This window comes from Aptenodytes patagonicus, chromosome 1 (genome assembly GCF_965638725.1).
Source record: "Aptenodytes patagonicus chromosome 1, bAptPat1.pri.cur, whole genome shotgun sequence".
In the NCBI taxonomy this organism is placed as follows: Eukaryota; Metazoa; Chordata; class Aves; order Sphenisciformes; family Spheniscidae; genus Aptenodytes; species Aptenodytes patagonicus.
The window spans coordinates 74,813,784-74,835,526 of NC_134949.1; the positions used below are offsets into that span (position 1 = coordinate 74,813,784).

Sequence of the window (21,743 nt, forward strand, 5' to 3'; positions counted from 1 at the left end):
GAAAGCTGTAGACCAGTGCATGTATATTGTAACATATTGTGTAGTTAGCACTTAAGGTTGTTTGTGCAGGTTTTTTTCTTTCGTTTTGAAAGATGCATTTAAGGTATCTAGTGAATGACAATGCTGTAAAGCAATCGACAGTGATTGGGGCATAAATGGTGAATATGCGTTGAGTTGACACATCTCCTGGCTGGGGATGAAGCATCTGGCAAAATTACCTGTGAGTCACAAGGATCCCAGTTAGAATCGATACTGTGAGAACTGGGAGGGCATACAGTGGCAGGCTGGAAAATCCCATAATTGGGTAAGTACATGCTAGTGTCTGACCAGAGCTTGGCAGACAAAACAGTCAGTGTTGGAGCAAGAAAGCACAGCAAAGTGTCTTAATGGAGCTCTTTCTGCCTGTTCTTTAAGGACTGGGCTGAAAGTTCTGCTCAGTAAGTAGAAAAAACACTGAAATCGGAAGAGGGAGAGAAAGAAGTGTATTTTTCCCAAGGATAAACCAAACTGAACTACAACACGTAAAAAAGAAGAATTTGGTCATGCTTATGGTTAAATCAGTGGGAGTTATGCCAGTGAGTTAGGAGGGAAGATGGTCAAGCCGTTCATCCACCTCTCTAGCACCAATGGAGAGCCGTCCTTTTTCCAGCCCTATAAGCCAGTCTTCTCAGGCACCGACAGCAGGCTGAGGAGCCATGTGTAGCACAGGGCCAAAAGCAATGTCTGCTCTTATCCTACCTTCTTAAAATGCTAAGGAGTGGTCACCTCTGCAGACTCCTCTTAACAGGAGAGCCTCTTGTTCAGGGCCCAGGGTGAGAGCTCCACATATTTGTGCGCGTGTGCTCTGCTCCACTGCTGTGGTTTAACCTCAGTCGGCAACTGAGCACCACGCAGCCGCTCGCTCACTCCCCGCCCCCCCCAGTGGGATGGGGGAGAGAATCGGAAGAGTAAAAGTGAGAAAACTTGTGGGTTGAGATAAAAACAGTTTAATAATGGAAATAAAATAATAACAATGATGATAATAATAATGTAATAATAATAATAGTAATACACAAAGCAAGTGATGCACAGTACAATTGCTCACCACCCGCCGACCGATGCCCAGCCAGTCCCCGAGCAGCGGCCCCCCCCGGCCAGCTTTCCCCAGTTTATGTACTGAGCATGACGTCACATGGTATGGAATGTCCCTTGGGCCAGTTTGGCTGTGCCCCCTCCCAGCTTCTTGTGCACCTCCAGCCTTCTCAGTCGGTAGAGCATGGGAAACTAAAAAGTCCTTGGCTACTGTGAGCACTACCTAGCAACAACTAAAACATCGGTGTGTTATCAACTTTGTTCTCATCCTAAATCCAAAACACAGCACTGTACCAGCTACTAGGAAGGAAATTAACTCTATCCCTGCTGAAACCAGGACATCCACAAACGGCTCATACACAGTAGATGCTATTTAAGATGTTTTTTAGCAGTGGGTAAGAAGCTGGAAGTGTTGACACATAGTCTGCGTACTTCAAAGTAAAAGGTAAAAGAACATTTTAACTGCTGGCACCCCTGAGCAGCTTATTCTTGATCGTAGTAAATATAATGGTGAGAATATGCTATACCAAGAGGAAAAGGGCAATGGCCAGAATGTGACTCTGTGTTGTTCTGCTTTTGCAGTTTGGGTATGCGTGTTCATGTGTGTAAACATACCGTACAGAATCAGAATATGCAGCAATATGGAAGATGTTACCGACACGTGTATATAATGTATGGTATTACATACAGAAACTGTTTGTTAAATGAATGCTAAGATTGTGAAGTCAGGCACTCAAAGCATAGGAAATGCCAGAATTAGATTTGTCTGCACAACCTTAATTCAGCCCCTTTGTGCATATGCATTATGATACAGTCTTTAATTACATGATCACATATCAGACCACTGAAATGGTGGTGCTGACAGAATGAGAAGATATTCAATTTTTTTTTTTTTTATCCTTATTGTTCGTGTGGCCCTGTGGCAGGCATATTCTGCACACATTCAAACCCCATCTTAAAAACAGCAATTCCATAATATTATTGGTATAATAAATACATGTGAAAATTAATCACTTCCTATGGACTTCTCTGTGATGTTTATCACTAAATTATCTGTTTATTGTAAAGATGTTAACTGATTCTCGCAACATCCATCTTGTTGGTATTGTATCCATTTTACAGATAGGGAGAAAAAGTTCTTGAAGGGGAAGAAAACAGCCTAATTCACTCAAATCCTACCTATGTAGCTACAGTCGACCTAAATCCTGGCAGCAATCCAGTTCATTTAAGTCTGCCTAAGTCTGTATATTTATTTGTCTGAGGGTTCCTGGACCACCTGAAAGTGTTTGAACCCACATACCCCAGAGAAGTGCCCTTGCCACCTGGCTTAGGGGAACCCTGAGGAAAAGCATCTTCTACCCTTCTTACAAAGCAAAGCTACTGTGCATCCAGGAGGCAAGAACCACGTGGCAAGCCAGGCACCGAGCTGGCCTGGTGGTAGGCTAGTAGAGGGACTGGGCTTTCAGTGGAGTGGTTGATCCCAGGTAGATACAGGCACTTAGCCATTTCTGTTAGTTTCCCATGATGATAACTGAAGAGAAGGTATCTAGCTTAAGCAGAAAGGATGCTCTTGGAATGCCTCTGTTCAGTCAGTGGAGAGAGGGAAATGCGGAGTTTTGTTGGACTAGGCTTCTCCCTGCAAGTCTTCAGAGGTACCCCTCTGCCTCCATGCAATGTGTAGGGAAGCTAACTGCTGTGATAGGCATGCGAACGCATCTGGGTCAGATCTGACTTTTCAAAGTGTTGTTTTCACTTTATTATAACTGTTTGTATCTTTAAAATATAGCATCAGCTGACTGCAAAATATGGCATCCACAAGTATATGTTCAGGTGTATCAGGTCAGAACGTGGGGCATGTATGACTAAGGGCTTCCTGCAAAGATTCTGGATTCCTGCAAAACTGTCCTCCTTTTGGCTTGCAAATCTCTGCAGCCTTCAATTCTCATGTTCCAGTACCTGAAACAAATGAGTTAATGGTCCAGCAGGCAACTTTTTGTCTTTAAGTATGCAAGTCATGTTCATTCCCAGAGCTGGTTCTTCTTGGGTGATATCCTTCTAGAAAAAATTGGAATGTGATCATGTAATCAGAGAGTATCGCAATGCATATGCACAAAGACTGAATCTTAGCTCATGCTTTCAATGGCTAAATTAGGAATGATTGTGCAATCTTAAATATAGTATTTTGTAATTAAGTATAGTATTTTGTTGAATGCTCACTTTCATTCAGCCTTTTTTAACCAGAGAATTCTTATAATGTAAAGCTGAAAAATAAGAATATTATCCTGTAGAGCTCCGTGGCCCTTTCCCTCTCACTTAGGTCATCAGAGGGCTGTTACTTACAGATACTCAGCAAAGAGCACTGCCACCTGAGCTGGTGGAGTAACTGCTGGTAGTAGGCTATTACTGCTGTATGCACTGGCCGCTAAGAGGTGTTTCTGCTAGTAGTTGTGAACAGCAGCAGATGGGTTGAGCTGGTCAGAAATCCAGCAGTTAACTCCAGGTTGTGGGGGTAGTGTCCTCTGGCAGTGCTGATGCATTCTGCTGGGCATTCTAACTTATTTTTGTTTTTCTCATCTTCACCCGTGCTTCTTTCCTCTGCTCCTGCCAGCCCCTGTTACTCCTTTTTTCTCAGTGCTGCTTTTCTGTGCTTTAGGTCTTTTTATTGAGTCAGGTTGCTTCGTTTGTCTTTACAATTTGGAAGCAAGCAGAGGAGAGAGAGGTTTCACTGTGTTGCTAGTGCTTTTCAGTGCTAGCACCTGGGAGTTTCTGATGACTTGGAAGAGCTGCTAGAGGAGAGGCTTGTGAAGCCTTTGGGGTGAAGCAGGTCGGCATGATAGGGCTGGCATGCAGAGCTGTGTAGGATGGAGCATGCCCAATGGACCAGGCCGTTCAGTCTGCTATGCTGATTTTCAGCAGGTCTTTTCTGCATATTGCAAACTGAGAGCCCCCCCTTCCCCAGACTTGGGCTATGTTCAGGTGGTTGGTAGCAAAGGGCAAGTCACAAGGGTCACGTTCCCCCAGTCACATTTCAAGGTCATCCAAGAATGGTTTAAGCAAAATCCCTTCACAGCCAGTGACCTGAGAAGACGTGTGGCTCAAGTCATGAATGGTAAGGCACTTAGCTGCAGCAGTTCAGTTTTTCAGTTTTTATACTCATTGTTGTGGTGGTATTGGCTGCTGCATTTATTTTCTTAATATAAAATATATATTATTTTAGGCCAACCACAATTAGAAGTGTGGCATTTCTGATGAAGTGGTGGTAAAGGTTTGACCGGCAGTGGTGCGCTTCCTGCTGATACTTAGAGCATATATTTGGGGAGAAATGCAAACTACATAACAGAGGCTTTACAGCATAGGTTGGGGAGAATTCTGTCCTCTGAAGAGGATTAGTGCAGAGGGTTAGTGAATTACTCTAAAATTTACTTTGCCTTTTACTATGGGGCTGCATGCGCCAACAGGTTGCAGGTACTGCAGTTGCTAAAGGAAGAAATACTGCTTTACATTCAAGGAAACAGATTTTCGTGGTTGCATCTGAAAAAATTGTCATAGCTGAAATAAGCAACATTATCAGCAATATCCATTTTCAAAAATAATCTGTATTAAACTATTATAATTGAAGTTTGGGGTATGTAAAGTGCAGCCGTATTTGGAGGTTCTAGTCAGCCTGTTGTACTGGTGACTATATACTGCGAGGAGGGATAAGGATTTGCTGCTTTGCCAGTTTTAATAGAGGCGAGGTAACTAATTTGATTCTGGATACTCTCATCTTGAGTTGCTTGAAGGTGTTCAAATTTGCTTATGAAATAGTCCCTTCTGAGCTAAGGAGATGGAAATGAGACACTAAAAGGCTTTCTTGAAGTGCTTCCATGTTTCTCAGCTCAGAACATCACATTTGATATTAATATTAGGTACTGAGGCAAAGTCATCAGGTAGAAAAGGGAGGAAATGTAGAAATAGTCATTTTCTGGTGTGTTTCCTCAGGATGCTATTTTGGGGCTTTAAAAAAAATTCATGCTTTGCTGATGAGGCTGCTGTAAACCAGGGAAGTGGCAGATGTAATTTAAGTCCCAGGGCCCTGCCCTAGAAGAGGTCCAATACTGGCAGCATACATATTGGTTATATGAAAGCGAACAGATGGATACGTTTGGTCAATTCTGCTGGGTTCATATGGAAACCTTCAGAATTTTTCTTAGTATTTTGAGTGGAATACTTAAATCTGTTGTCTGCTGAGAGTCTGTACTTGCCTGGGATGGGTGCTTTGTAGCTTTGAGCAGGGAGCATTGCCTTACTGTGGATGTCTTCAGATCAGATAAACATGTCTGACTGATAGAAGTCTCCCCCCACCCCCCCATACTCCAGGACCAGTTCAGCTACTGGAGGAGCGAGCTGGATTTTTTTCAGTTTCTGTGGCATGAGAACTGTCAGCTGAGTCTTAATCATGGAGTTATTACTGGTAGTGAAAATGCGGGAAAGAGAAGAAATCCAGTTTGCTTTTCAGATGCTAGATTGATTGCAGAGGCACATTTTGGTTATTGTTGGGGTGGGGAGGGGAGAGGAAGGAGGAGATGGGGAGAACAAAAACGTTGTATTTAATTAAGAAAAACACTAATTTTCTGATACTAATTCATGCTAAATTCTTGCTGACGGTTTTTGGTGTTTCCCAACTCAAAACAACCGAAAGCAGTCAAGTAAAGGGAGAAGAACAGAGAATCAAAGAGGATGGGTATAGCTGTATTAGAAGAACACAGCTTGAAGTGCTAATACTTAGTCGGGGGCGGGGGGGGGAGGAGGCGGGATTAATCTGTAATGCCTGAAATTAGTCTGTTTTGAGTGTCCTCATAGGTTAGTATGTGTGCACGTATGTAATGATCTAATAACGTTATGTTATCTATTGCGTCAAGGAAAGAATTGGCGTTTGACTAAATCATTCTAAAAGCCTATCATACAGATGTTCCAGCATCTGTAGTGTTATCTGGCTATATTTTTCAAGTGTATAGCATATAAAAATATACACATCAAGCATTTAGACACTATCAATGACAGCTCTATTCAGTATTAAAGTTCTTAAAGAAACTTGCTCTTGCATTTGGAATCATGTAAGAAATAGGATACTTTTATCGGAAAGTTTTAGCTTTAAAGCTTTCCAGGAAAGCTGTAAACAAAGCAGAAAGAAAAATGAAATCTCTGATATTAAAAGCATGCTTCTATAAAGATTGCAGCTGTGCGAGTGCTCATTTCTCTTTTGTTTTTAAAGAAAAAAAATTTCTTCGAACCATTAGCAACAATAACTTTCAGTGAAAATGGGTGTTAGAAGAGTAGAAGCTGAGCTCATTGGGAGAGAGAAAGAGGGCTTGAATTTGACAAATAATTTCTTCTCTATTCCCATCTGATGCTCTTGAGCTGCATACTTCTCACAGAAACAACTCCACCCACTGTTGTAGGAAATGGCCATCTCTTGGTACCTTCTCTGGAGGTTTTGATAGTGCTAGTTTTGGGGAATAACATGAATAGCCCCAACAAAGTTTGTTAAGACATGGTACCAATACAGAAAGATCCATGTATACTATTTAAAATACACTTGTTAACAGAGATTTAACAGTCATTTCATTCTCCACTGTTCATCACGTTCACACATGTGGGATGGGCATTAACAGATTGAGCTACATCTTTTCATTTCAATTCTGCAGCAGCATCTCTTTGCAGGAATATTTTATGTAGTAATAATTTTCTTCATATTACAGATTTTCTGACTATGTTAATGGCAGTAGACTGGCCACAGAGACATTCGTGAGAACTACCTTTGCAGTGACATTTAAACAATTTATTTGATCTTGCTTTAGCATACCTGCTCATGCCTTTTTTACTCTGTTGTCGACCTTAGGAGAACTTTGTGTATAATCATGGGTCTTTCAATCACATTTAACTTAACAAAATGGTATGCAAATTTCTGTAATATGTCATTTCTGAACTCTTTGGGATTTGCAGCGTGTATGCTATCAGGTGGATGGATACCCCTTGACTGCATGGGCATGTTTGAGTAGCAGCTGCCCAGCAGCTCCAAGGCCAGTTGCAGAAGGCAGTGTGTCTTAGCTGAGGATGCTTTTTCTTACGGGTATACAATTGTTGGATGTGCCTTGACTTACTCAAAGCAGGAGGTGCTATCAATATCTTTTTTTTTTGTGTACGATAATGGAAAAAGCAGAGCAGAGAAATGTTGATGGCAAGGAGGGAGTTCTATATATCTCACACTTACCATGTTGTATTGATCATCTTCTCGTCATTTAGAGAAATCGGGAGTTGTGGATTTGTGCCTGAAATGTGTTACTGGTGTGGGAGTGCTCTTGGCTAAAACCTAAAATGAGGACTTTTGCTTTGTGAGGGTGTATCTTGTCCTGTGCTTGATGTAGCTTCTCCCATACTGGACCATGTGTAAGAGTGCTCTTAGGATGAGAATGGTTAAAATCAATTACCACTGGCACTATAATTGTTAACACTTGTATCGGTTTCTGTCAGAATCAAAAGTCCTAGTGTAAAGTGGTGTTATGAAACCATCCAAGCCAAAACCAGGGAAATTGAAAGGCAAGAAATTAACTGAATTAATTGGCAAAAAATATATTTATCAGCTTGTTGATTTTTAGTATAATTCATGGAAATGAATTCTGTGAAATTTTCATTCTGTGACAGCTGATTGGGTGGAAAAAACGTAGGATTGCTGCTGAATGTTTACATTGACAGGAACATTCCTATTCGTTAAAAATAAAAACCTTGGACAGTGACATCATAGAACTGTGGGTTACCTGCTATATTATGTCCCCTATCTGGGAAACACTTGGAGCACATGATTAATCTCTTCAATTTTTGTTGAAATAGTCTTTTTTCTTTTTTTTTTTTTTTTTAAACCAAAAGATAAGCCCACATGTTTTAAGTTTGGCTTTTTCATAAATATTTGTAGAATGAGGTGCAACTTACTCTTCTGGCTATATTTCATGCCTTTCCATTTCCTAATCCTGGTCATGAAAACAGAGTTACTGCCTCAGAAAGTTACGTGAAAAGAAAGCTGGTTGCTTGGATGGGTCATACAGCTGGCCTTAGGATGTGTTTGTGCACAATGTGTTGTTACTGCATTACTGAACTGGATTCTTTGTCCACACGTAATAGCCTGCCTACAAACGATAATAATCACGGTACGTGTCACGCTCAGTTCTCTACAGCACTGCAGCTCTTCTGTTGAAGGGGAAAATTTACAGCAATCATCAGTTCTCCTAAAATTGTCAGTTTTGGTTTCCATGTTCATACCAATTTAGTGTCTGGGTTTGATTTTTCCATTATGCTGCATCTTGTATACAACTATGGTTTGCTGTCGGAGGATGGTTTGTTGTCCAAGGATAAGACAAGGGAAAATCAAGCTTTCTGTCCCTGGGGTAAAGGAAATTATATGTGGTTCAACTTTCTCAAGTGACAACATTCATTAGGCCGTTACTACAGATGTCTGTATGTAGGCACAGATAAGTTGGTATTTTCTGGGCACTTCCAGTAATAAAATCCTAAATCAATGTTTATGGAAGATATTTAAGCTTTTTTCAGTGATTCCTTCACATGTAGCTTTTCTTCAAAAATCTTTGACGGACATGTGCAATCACAGAAAGCTAAACCGAGGGTCCACTATGAATTTCCTCAGACAATCCTTCTTTTGCCTCCTTCCTTTGGATGTGGGTGTGGGTCCTGCTTAATGTGTACTCAATCCATGCGTACATTCTGGGTGCTCCCGTCTGGGGTCTGCGTTAGTACCACCTCTACTGTTGCTGTGTGAAGAACACCTTAGTCATCTCTCTACCGAAAAGAAATAAAACCCAGAGTTGAAGTTATGCGTGTGGGGAGGGAAGAGACAGTCCTCTCCATTTATTTATTTATTTCCTTGCATGATTTTTGTTTTGCTTTTTTGGTTTAGTTTTATTTGTTTGGGCAAGTTTCTTGCCATTTACCTTTGCATTTGCATTTCCTATTGATTGGCAATTTTTAAACTGTTTATTGTGCTCTTTTGTTTAGCTGTTCAAGAGCTAAAACAAAAGCCACCAGGCCCTGTGAGGGACACATTTGCATGCGGCGAACGTTGCCTGAGGAAAAAGTAATTGCTAATGCATATTTATGTGGCACAAATTTGCCATTTGTTTATGCATAAAATTATCAATAGTGCAGGGCGGCCCAGCCGTAGAAAATGGTGACCTTTTTAGCTTAATAAATAGAAATCAGCTGTTATTGTGAAGAGATCAGCCATTTATTCTGTGTTGAGGGACACTGTCGGGAAAATGTAGATTGGTGCCGGCAATATCATTAAATGGAAGGCCAGTGACCCTTTCGGTATAGTCTATTATACTTTATCTAATAGGGGATAAATGACTCTGGTTGGCAAATAGATTTAAAAAAAAAAGAGAGAGAGAGAAAAGAAAAAAAAAAATCCCCACCCCTCCAGACTTCTCTCTTACTTCTCAGCCATATGAACAGGTAGATACTGAGGAGGTAATCTTGCACAAGCCAGCTGGTATTTTTCTAGCAAAAAAGTGACTTTAAAAACAAACAAACAGCAACAACAAAAAAAGCCAAGCCCACTCTGTTTAGACTAGTTTTGACTGTTTTGGAGTGGGGAAAAAACAACCAGAGCTGGCCTGTGATTCATCCTAGTTCATGCTGTCAAAAGCAATGTTCTGAAAGGCCTGTACATGGATCAGATTTTAGCTTGTGAAATGAGAACTCATAGTTTGAAAGTAGGAGGTAGGGTCCTTTCTGAAGACAGCAGGTTTTCAAAGACAGTTATGCTTTTTTCTTATATGCATTCAATTTTTTAAGAGTGGATAAAAATTTGCCAGATTATACTTCAAGACACTGAAGGCCTCATCTACAGATGTAGCAACAGTTTTCTTTATACTGCTCCGCTAATTCACCTCAGCCTCAATGGGCAGACTTAAGACTTGAAGAGTTGAAAACTAACAGCTGTAAGCCTCCGGAAGTTCATGTGAAAATGAAAGTATAAGCAGAAAACCTCATGTTTCTGTGTTTCTCTCATTCTGTTCTCTATAGTGCACTGCACCATGCATAACTGGAAGCAGCTTTAACCACCCCACAGGTGAAATGTGGAGAGATGTGAGTCACAGTGACTGTAAATGGCTGTGTTTTCTGTGCACACTGTGTGGTGGGCTGGGCGTTTGATTTTTTTTTGTTGTTGTTTTCGGGGTTTTTTTTGTTAAATCCCTGAGAAAGATCCAGCAGATGTTTGCGATGGCAGTATTTTACTTCGCAAAGGCTATGTTAGATTATGAGATAGCCTTATCTGCATACCCAGCCTGGTTCGGTGAGATGAGATCCCACCCACCACCACTGTGGGACTGCACACCTTCAGAAGATGGAGGCTGGCCTCTGCCCACTCTTCTCCCTTGTGCCTTCAGAAAGTCCTGCTGTTATTCGGTGCTGGGGAAGGGCTGATCAGAGTAATTTTTGGGCTCTGCTCTGTTTGCTTCCTAAAAAACCTATCACAAGCTAATGTAGTCATCATCACAGAAAAGCCACCACAATGTTTGTCAGAGTGATGTCTTCCTGGTGGCCTCAGTAAAGAGGCAAAGTGTTGAACAGGACAAAGGAACTTGCAGATTGCATCAGTGGAAGCCTCTTTGAGGCAGGGCTGTCTGGGGATGATGGTGTAGAGGTTATGGTCTGAGGCAGGACTTGTGTCTTGAAGGCTGTTGATCTGTTTTCACAACTATTAAAATTCAGGGAAAGTTTTTTAAAAAAATCATTTTAGTAAAATATAATACAATACATAAAACTTAGTATAGGATATATTATACAGTGTATATATTACTTTCTATAATAATGTTGTAGAAGTCTTCCTAAGAATGTGTGCTACAGTTTGAGACTTCTTCATACCTAAAATTTTCTCTCATATTGGGACAGTTTTTGGAAGGGGTTTCATCAGTCTCCTGTTTGTCTTTTTCCATACATTTAACTCCTGTGCACAGAGCTCTTGCCTGTTTCTAGAATGCTGCCCTTGCAGTCCTCCCAAATAATGATCCCCAAACCATGTTGCTGTAGAAACAAAACCACTGTAGGACATGTTAGGGAAATAGAGAGAAAGTCAAAGAAATAGCTAAAAGTATAGATTTTCTTAGGAACATCCTATGGAAACCATAGTTAAGATGAAAGTGAATTTAATTGCAGAGTAGGATCTAGGTTTCTTCACATGGCAACAGGTCCTTTTTTTTGCTGGTTCTGTCACTCCACTCAAGACGATAGCCAAGAACCACAATTTCTGAAGTCCCTATTGATGTTTGGGGATTGCCTCATCTTCTCATTAATAAACAGTTGTAATTAGGTGGTATTTTACCTTTACAAACACATTTTTATTTTTAGTTCAACAAATTAATTAACCTTTGCTTATTCCAAGTAGATCTGATTTTTCCAAAGGGTCTTTTCCCATAGAGATATCTCCAGCCCTCCTCCTGGGAAAAAAAAATCTTCCTCTACATGTCAAAGTTCACAGCCAGTCGTTAGTCTCAGTTTTGCTTTTTCTTTTCTAACAGTCATAAAACAACCCTTTTGGAGTATGCTGTTTGACACCAACAAGAAAGTTTTATGTAGATAAAATTATCAAGTAGAAATTGCTTAAGTCTATTGTGTTGGAATAAATTGGGGGCCACACTGTTGTAAACTAACCTAGATCCAGCTGACATTCTAGCCTAGGATATTGTTATTTTTTATTATTAATTACTATTACAGCTACTGTAGTTACTACTACATATTTTTTGTTGTATCTGTACCTGCCCAGGCCTGGCTGTGGAACATACTGTGCTAAGTAAAGAGAAATAGAAAGCAAGGCTTCTTCAAAAATCTAGAAATATCTGGGTTTATGGAAAATCACAAAAGTTTTGTAAAGAGGAGTTGGTTAAGGGAGGAGATACGTCAGAGACAAGACAGGGATGAGCAAGTATCACTGATCAAAGTTTGTAGCAGAAAACACAAGAATGAGCAAAATGAGTATTACTTTTTCCTTGTATTCTGCTTAAATGAAGAGGACAGGGAGTCGCACCATGCCTTGGTTCCAGGTTGCTGGGAAAGACAGAAACATGATGGGGAATATCTATTTACTGTAAACAAGCGTTTACAGGTCTGATCGTCCTTTGACCCGTCTTCATTGTCCCGGGATCTCATCCTAAGTAGGAGTGAACTGAGTGGAGCTTTTTCCTCTGAGCTCTTTCCTCAGTTCCTGGTGAATGTCTGCTGTATTAATAATGTGTTGGTTAGGGAAGGAAGATAAAGGACAAATTTTATATTATGCTAATTAGTTGATGAATGTTTAATAAGATAACCAAGTAACAAGAGTTAAGCAATTTATATTTTCTGGTTCTTTGAGATGCTGGTAACCAGGTAGTCTGATAGGTCCTGCAGATCTTGACCTTTCTTTGTAAAAGGACATTTTGATGACTTATCCTCACTGAAGACTGACTTCTTCCCCCTTCTTCAACATAGATTTATTTGAAAAGCCCATAGAGATATTCATCTTTCTAAGAGCAGAAATTTATGTTTGAGGAAATTTCTGTACAAAATATAGAGAACACATTTCTGTTTGCTCATCTGACTGCTCAAAAATAATATAGGAAATTGAGGTTTATCTTCACAAAGTTTGCCTGCATGCAGAGCTCAGTATGAACCAGGGATGGTCGTCTGTTGAAACCTCATGCACCAACCTGCTCTTGGTGGTAATCTTATGTGCTGCTGCTTTTCACGGAGCGCTCTGAGCTGTAGGGCTGGCAAAGTAATTCCATCAAGTTAAACGAGTAGAGAAAGCGCCTGGTTTTATGTATTGAGGTTACTGGTTTCAGAATTTGGTTGGGTGTGTGTTTTGTAGTTTAAAAATAAAATAAATTCCTATTTATTTTTATTCATACATCTGTTTCATACTACAAATTATTTGTTTTAGTTAGACTAGATTGATATTAATAGATTGTAACACAGCTTAGGGATGCAAAACCTGACTGAAAGGACAGCCACTTCACACCTGAGATGGTGCAGACTTTGGCTTGTGTGAACTTGGCATGGCACGTCACCAGTATGGTCTCAGACTTGCTTATGCAGCTGTGTTCATGTGATCCAGCTAAACGACAGTAGTACTAGGATTATTTTTTTTTTTCAAATCGCTGCTTTGATGTGCACATAAAACTTCCCAGTTTTGCAACCAGCTAAACCGAGGCATAAAGCCAGTAACTAACAGGGAGCCTATGGCTAGGCAGGGCCACCTGGGTCAAACAGCCCAGCTGCGCTCTTCCATGCAACAGTGTCACAGGCCTCTGCAGAGGGGTCCCGGCTCCTACCTCATGCGTCCCACACGTGTACACCTTGTGCCACAAGACACTTCCCTCTCTGCTGAAGGCTTGGGGATAAAACAGCAGCAGCCATAACTGTAATAGGTGCCCAGAGAGATCTGGGGTGCATCGCACTCCTGAACTGTGGAGGATGAGGTGAGGTTTGGGAAGTCATGCTGTCTAATGTTAGTCATTGAAGTTCTGGGCTTTGTCATACCTGGGGGAGATGCCACTCCGTCACCTGTGCAGGAAGCTCAGGTGCAGCTCAGAGAACCTCCAGGCAGGGGTCTAAGTCACGGAGTAAACACGTGAGTAACCCTCCTACTCACAGGGTGACAGCTGAGAGCAGAGGCAAATGCAGAGGACTTCTTGCTCCCAGTGCCGTCCTCGCACCGCTAACCATGCTAAACGGGCTAATCATGCAAGTATGTTAGGCTGGGGATATAAAAACAGAATTGGTGAGTGTAGGTTAGCTGTTTAAACACTCAAGAGAAACAGGAATATATAGTCATATCTTTCTCTTGGTTCAATCTTTGTATTGATTTATCATGATAAGAGGTGCCACTTTAGTTCTAATAATGTCTACTTTTCTTTCCCTTTTTTTTTTTTTGCTATTACATATTTCTATGGCAGCTTTTCCATGTGATATATTTTGGGTCACACATTAATTTACACCAGCCTCTGTTCTGCAAAAAAGAGTTCATGAACTAAACGAAAAAGAACAGGGAGGGGGATGTCTAGCAGAGCCCAGGCTTTTGTTTTATGTTTTGGATGTATTTGCTTTTTAAAATTGTTGATATGCATTTGCTTTTATTTTTCTAGCCTTCCTCTTGCTGATGACCAGGTTCCTGTTTGATCCTGTTTACAAGCTTCCGAAGATTGAAAATAACCCCAACTCCTCTGCATTGGGTAGGAAAACAAAACCATATAAAGACATACAGCAATTACTCTGGAGGGCTAGCAATATGGAAGAGTCTGGTATGAAGGAAGAGCTTGTGGAGAGAAAGGAGAAGGTTACTAGGTTACCACAAAAGACGTTAGTGTACACAATTTTTCTCACCCACTCTTTTGGACTGGGGAGGAGGGGGAGGAGGGGGGATATCAGCAAGTAAATAAGGATATTCTCCAGCATGTGTATTTCCAGTGTAAATGTTTTAAGTTTATCTATACTTTCTCTTACTCATTCAAGCTGCTTTGCAGTTCTATTTCAATCTATTCAAAACCCCCCAAAAGATAACTTTAAAAGATTCTGGGTTCATTTTTTTTTTTTCTTTAGAATTTACTGGTAAGATAAAGAATTTTCCCTAAATTACTATAAACTTGTGGATATATGTGCAATATTTCAGTAGTATTGATGTGTAAGTATATATATCCCAAGTACTAAATTTTTACAAATACTTTATAAATGACATTTCTTGCAGTTAGGGAGAGTGGATGGGGAACAATCTGGTTAAATGTTGTTGTTGGCCTGACAGGAGACTCAGATACAGGTAATCCCACAGTTAATGTGTCTGCTCAGTCCTGTAGTAGTCTTTGCACTTAACCTGACTGCCATGAATAGTAAATGTTTGCAGACCTCCTTTTGATAGTGTGGTTTTTAATCTTGTTATTGTGGACTTTAGGAAGAGTTGAATATGTCAAATGCTGTTGAGTATGATGAGGCTTGACCAGGTTGCTGTCATCGTCATATATTCTGCTATAATTAGTGCCTTTGCAAGGGGAGTGGCAATTGCTACCACATCAGGATTAGAAATGCAGCCACAGTGACAGGTAACACTTATGTGCAGTTTTCATGGGTGGAAATGAGGAAAAGGTGTGGAAGGCAGTAGAGAGCCAGGGCCAGCATAACTGAGGATTTAGGGCCAACTCTCAGATGAAACCCAGGACAGCCTTCTCGATCTCAGTATGATTTTGTCTGCATGCAGAGGGGTATTCCACTGTTCTTGTCGGGACAAAATTTCTAATTAAGTTTGAATGCAGGATTATATGATTGACTGATAACTCTAGTGTAAATCAGTGCTTTTCTGTTTCGTAGTGAGGCCTTAGACATGCATGTGAAATGACAGTCTAAGTCATGGTATTTTTCATATCTGAATCAATCATTTTAAAAGTTTTATGATTCACTTTTCCCTTTCTAACTGCCAGAAGTCAGTTGTGACATTCTTGTATTTTTTCCTCTAAGTAAGCTTATCAAAGAAGAAATCACTAATTTACCAGCCAGTGCTTAATAATCAAGGAAGTGAAACTTCTACTATAGAAAAAAAAAGAAATCCTTTGTTGAGTTGCTGAATGGTTTTTAAATAATAAAAGCTTACCATAAATTGGGCAACTGTTTTCTTTTTTGTTTATTATTATTACATTTTAAGGTTTTCATTCTGAGAGGGGTCACTAGCCTTTGAGAATTGAGCCACTTTGTTGACAAATCTGTCCTCTAAATTGAATAGCACTAATTAGAACTTTATGCTGCAGATTCTTACTTTTTAATGTGGGTGGTGGTATCAACAAAAATGTCTAATGAATTTGATTGAAGATGGTTTTAAAAGGTCTGCCACCTGTAGATAAAAATGTGCATTACTACACATGGTAATTATCAAGACTGAAGGCTGTGACATGATCCATTGACCTTTTGAAATCAAAACACTTACTGTAAAGAAAAAAAGGCACCGATTTCTCCATCTATGTTAATCTAGGACATGTCTGTATATTCAACTATATCAATACACTGTAATATATCTAGGGGAAAAAAGATACTTTGGATTATGTTAGACCCAAGTTTCCCTTCTTCTCCTCTACAGGCTTGTAAAGCTCTTGCTATTTTTGTATGTGTTGAGGGATCTTTTTTTGATCTAATGAAATAGATTGCTAAAAATATTCAGGTGTCTGAGACAGCAGCAAAGCATCTCTGAGCCACCCTACAAAAATAAACTAGTTTTGTGTGTGCAGGATGAAAAAGAAAGTGTACGGGAACAGATTTCAGCTTTAGGCTTTCTATAGGGGCATTTGCAATAAGGGAGGGGAGCAATAACCCAGCAACTATCATTGTAAAAATTATGAAAAGCACTTTGATGGTCCCTTTTACAGTCAGTTCACTAAACAGGGGCCAAAGCAAAAGCCTGAAAGGCAACTCATAGTTTGCCGTTAACAACCTCAGCCCCTTGCTGCTATTTGCAGTTGAGAACGAGTGCTTCTGCCTACAGTAATGGTGAGAAAAACTAAAGGGAAATAAAGGATGCGAATGAAAGATTTTCTGTTTTCATATGAGTACTTGGAACACCAAGCAAGCGAAGAAGCAGCAATTTTAGCTAAGCTAATGTAATAGAAGACCATTGCATCCAAACTGTCTCAGCAGAACTTCCTGCATAATTAGATTGTAAATCTTCTCAACTGAGCAAGTTTTGCCCAGGGTCAGATTGTCTAAGTAATAATCCATTCTACATAAATTAGAAGATTTGAACTGCTGGGATACATTATTACATTAGTTTTGTTTTTTATTCCCAATATAACTAAGGAGAACAAATGCAACAATTCTTTTTCTTTTCTTCTTTTTAATTATGTTATGTCTCTTTAGCTTTCGATTACCTCAGAAGGCCTTTCCTGTAGGTTTTTGGATTTTTCCTGAGCAATGATGATGAAGTTGCCATCTAGGCAAATTAATACATTTTTAATATACTTTAGAAAGTGATACCACAGAATCCTTTGGCCACCGGATTCTGTGATATCACTTCCTCAGTGAAGTATTTAGTCAGAGATGCTGCTGCTCTTTTTTTGCTGCAGTTTTTGTGATGCTGAAGTTTTATCTCCCACTATGACCCCCTCATTCTGCAAAGAATAGAACTGCCATCTTCAGGGTAAGAATTAATGGATGAAAATTTACTAATAACTAGTTTACAGCAAACAGGCTTCCAAGTTTTTAATTCAGTTACTTTCTTTGAGAAAAATAAGATTGTGGGTACTTGACATGCATATATAGCTATATGTAAAAGTGACAGGGGTAAATCCTGAAGTCGTCATTTGGGCAAAAATCGCCATTGAAATTTCAGTATTTGATCTGCTCAAAGGAAGTAAAGCTTGCAGTGTAGCACAGATTACTTTGTATGAAGTTGTCAGTGATTTTTTTTTGATGGGGTTTTTTTGTGGTTTTTTTGTTTTGGGTTTTTTTTTTTGTTTTACCTTTGACTTTCACTATGAAATGGAGGAGCGGCCAACTTTTCAGGAGAGCCTTTTGAACTTACAGGTTTTGGACTGGACTCTCACGGTGTCTCTGTATACTCTGCTGATGCTAAAAACCAGGGAGAGAAGATGTGGAGGGGCTTGTGGAAGTGCTCATGATGCTGCAGGCTCCCAGTTCCTGGGGCAACTTTGGACGTGTGCCAACTCCACAGTCTCCATTAGATGCACACATTAGAGATCTAGACCTGGACAGCGGTAGTAACTGGTGGCAGGATTGCAAAACCAACTTGATCTAGCTCCGTGATGGGTTGTCTTTTTTTGTTGTTGTTGTTGTATGTGCAGGCATTGAGAGAAATGTAATATGAGGAAAAGGTTGGCTTCTGTCATTAATGATGTGTTTAAATATCTGTCTGTTCTTACTGACAATTCATATGTAATATTGTGGTAATTTTTTTTTTTTTGAAAGAGAAGAAGGAAACTATCTGGGGTGGGGGAGGTACTGAACTCCCTATTTCCCATCTACTTCCTGTGATCAAGGGTAGAAAAAATTTTAAATGAAATAGATAATTCTGTATTTTCAAATACAGGAGTATTTTGATTACCTGATGCCAGTTCTGTGAGCTCAGCTGCCTGGTAATTCTGTGGTCAGCCTACTCTGCAGAGCACTGGCAGCTGAAGGCAAAGCATAAGTTTTGGTGGAAACAGCAAGTGCTCTCAAAGGTCCTGGAAATGGGGGTACTCCCAGACTCAAGGATGTGTGGTCACCCTTCTCTCAACTGCTGTGCAAGGAGCAGACTTCAACGTACTTTTTTATTTTTCTCTATTGCTGTAAGACACCAATAGATGTGAAAAAAGAATAACACTTTAGAAGACATGAGGGGAAAAAAAAAATTAAGATCTGTGAAAGCCCTTTGAAACTGGTATTTTGGGGAAACGCCAAAGCATTTAGGTTGCCCTTGGAAACATACAAGAGCATTGGAAGTCAGGAGATAAAATGTAATTTTTTACTTCCACTTAAAATCCAGACTTGCTTTCATTGCTGCCATTATATTCCTTACAAAATTACTTTTACATATTTAAAATGTTCATTATTATTATTATTGTTATTATTTATTATTTAACACAAATAGCTGTGTCTTTTCTCAGGAACATCAGATATAAAAAAAGTCAGAAATCAGACCTCAAGACTACTTTTGAGGCAGAAATAATCCAACCATTATTTCTGGTGTAAAAGGTTTGTGAATAGCATCATTTGCCTAGAAGCTGTTTTCCAACCTAATAACTCCCGGAATAATGACCTAAAACTGTTTCCAAGAGGATTAAGGCCCATATAACTATTAGGAAGTAAAAGTTTTTGAAAAAGCTTCTTTCTGATTGGCAGAGAGGTGAGTTCTGATTTAGGTTAAAGCTGCTTGCTTAAGAGAATCAGTTTCAATATCTCTGAAGTCAAAAGTGTTGAAGTAATCCTCTGGAGAAGGATTGTCTAAGGGTTGTGGGTGGTTTTTTTTACATATATAGTATATATGTGTATGTATAGATATTACTTATTGCTATAATGACCTCAAAGATGGTCGTTTAACTGGGTTTTTAATCCATTTGGGAGGGGTTTTTTAATCTTCTGCTTTAGTTTGCCTTGAGCAAAAACCGTTCAAAATAGGCTGAGATCGCAGCTGAACACTTGGCTTGTTGGTTAATCATCACTTGAACACTCTTCATTGGAGAGACTGCGGAACAGAGAATTTATTATCTCTAATGATATTGGTGTGTTTTTAAGGTTGCGCACACGTACATGCTTTATTCTTGTTAATTGCTTTTTTAGCTAGTGTGATCTGTAAAGAGGAGGGAGGAGAAAATGTGGGCTTAGGATGACTCGGGAATATTCGCTGTACAGGGGTCAGGCATTAAGGGTTAGAGGAATGTGTGGATTTGCAGCTGAATCTGATAAAGAGCTGCTCACTGAGTTGCAGTTTTAAATTGGCAAAACTTCCCAGTCGTGCATCAAAATACTGGTGACAGAAGTTCATTGCAGAAAGTGTGTGAATTCACACTGAAATGGCTGTTAACCACCTATTGTTTTTCACCTTCTTGAAATAACCAGCGCTAATGCCGTAGCTTCTGGCCAAATCCCAGAAATGTCTCAGCAGATCACACCGAAGTCCTGAAATTATCAGTGAGTTCAGCCAGCTTTATCCTAGGGTTCTTTCACTGACAGCAGTCAGGGTTGGTTTACACCTGTCCCAAGAGCATATTCATGTAAGAAGGAGAAATAAACATCTGGCATTAGCAAAGTAAAATAGAATTATTTGGTTTGTTCACCTGAGGAAATAATATCACCGGCCATTCAGAAATTTGTAATAATATGCATATACTATATTAAATCTGGCCTTTAGATAAGTTTGGCCTTGTGTGCAATTTAAAGGTGGTTTAGCAGATGATCTCACTTAATAAGGTAACAGTAAGATTTGGCTGTCAACTGAGTTGTTATAAAAGACAGGGCCAGTTGTGGGACACTGAAATCCCTCTTTAAAAAATGCAGAAGGGATTTAATCAGTGATGGTACTTAACATGCAGCTGAGCTGGGCCCTGTTTTGAAAAAATCACTCTAATTTTTGCATTGGTTGACTATAGACACAATAGAGAAAGGCAAAGAAGTGTTTGCTGATCAGATATATGGCCAAATTCTTATTTCTGATGCAGGATGCACACTGCCAAAAATCTGATGCATATGCTTATGAAAGATTTTTCTGGTTCTATATGTACTATAAATATATTCCACATGGCTTTATACAAAGCCCTCTGTTATTTCAGTAAATCACAAGCCACTAAGCTAGATCCAAAGAAGGTGAAGCTCTGAATAAAATTCTTTAACATTTTATGACTTTGAAACCCTGTTTTAGAGTATGTTTTCTTCGTTAATTTGTGGTTTTGATGGTCTCAGTTGGGCAAGCATTGAAAAGATGATAGGGAAAATTTAATGGAAAAAAAATTTCACAAAGTTCTCTTGTTGCAGGTAGGCTAGCAGACAGGGAGAAGAAATTTCCTTTTTATTTTCAGTATTCTAGGTTTTAATTTTAAACCAGGACTATATAGTTTCATTTAAAATAAATTGTTTAAGGAATACTCTTGCTGAAGATGTTATTTGATGTGACCAAGTTTGGCAAAACTGCATAGTGTGAATATGAATCTCTTCGGGGATTTTGGAGGAAAAAAATCTGTGCTCCCTCCACTCCCAGCTGTGGTTCTGAGGGTGTGATTGCACGGTATTGTCTTCCCAAGCCACTACGCAGGTCTATCTGGTGGCCCGGGAGCTCTTCACAGTGTCCCCAAGCAGCACTAACATGAAGTCCGGCTGTTGCCTAGCTGGTTTCCCTTCTTGATTTGAGAACATTGAATTGTAGCGTTATAATTAAAAAGATGAGAAGAGTGAGTGGATTAGCTGCAGAGGAACAGAGTTTGATAAACCTAAGCAGTAAACGAAGAGCAGAACTGCAGAAATCTTCCCTGTTGCAGCAACAGGTTGCTCTAGTTCGTCCCCGTTTCTTTTAACCCTAACCACCATTATGTAGTCAGGTACTAGAGTAAAATGAAGTTAAGAGAGTGAACACTTTCGTCCTTCGCCGTGCCTCAACAGCAGCTTGATTGTTTCCAATGGAAAGTGCAGCTTTGTTCTCAAGATTAGTGACACAAATACGGTATTGTCCCACTCTGTTGCTTTGTCTCTTGCTCATAGACTCAGAATTATGCCTTCTTACTGTACCTTTTCCACATACATGAGCATTTATGCTTTCTAGCATTGCAAATCTGGGAGAGTAAACAGAGCCCTATTCCCTGCCATGCGTCGTCTGTGCAGCCACCGAGTAAATGCCAAGCATAAGGTGGAGATTACTGGGTTTGGGAATTGGAGAATTTCGGGACAGCTGTAGTGCATAATATGGTCAGGGGAAGCGTATTGTGGGCGGTGTCATGTAGAGGACTAGCATGGGGGCAGTGATAGCAAAGGTGGGCTTTGGGGTCTTGCACCGGGTTCTCAGCAGCCACAGCCAGAACAAGCGCTCTGCATCCCTTTGCTCAGGTAAAGGGGGGAAAGCGAGCGTCAAAGAATACTGACAGCCCACAGCTGCTTTTCAATGAGCAACTGTAAACTTAGAGGTA

At 39.9% G+C, this 21,743-nt stretch overlaps 1 protein-coding gene across 5 annotated transcripts in view; it reads left to right on the top strand.

The window, feature by feature from the left end:
• SOX5 (SRY-box transcription factor 5) overlaps positions 1-21,743 on the top strand; it is a 660,386-nt gene that overhangs the window by 152,921 nt on the left and 485,722 nt on the right. For all 5 annotated transcript variants that reach the window (XM_076342769.1, XM_076342759.1, XM_076342734.1 and 2 more), the window contains exon 2: positions 14,244-14,330. The gene's annotated coding sequence lies outside the window, so the exon portion shown is untranslated. The remainder of the gene's footprint in view (positions 1-14,243; positions 14,331-21,743) is intronic.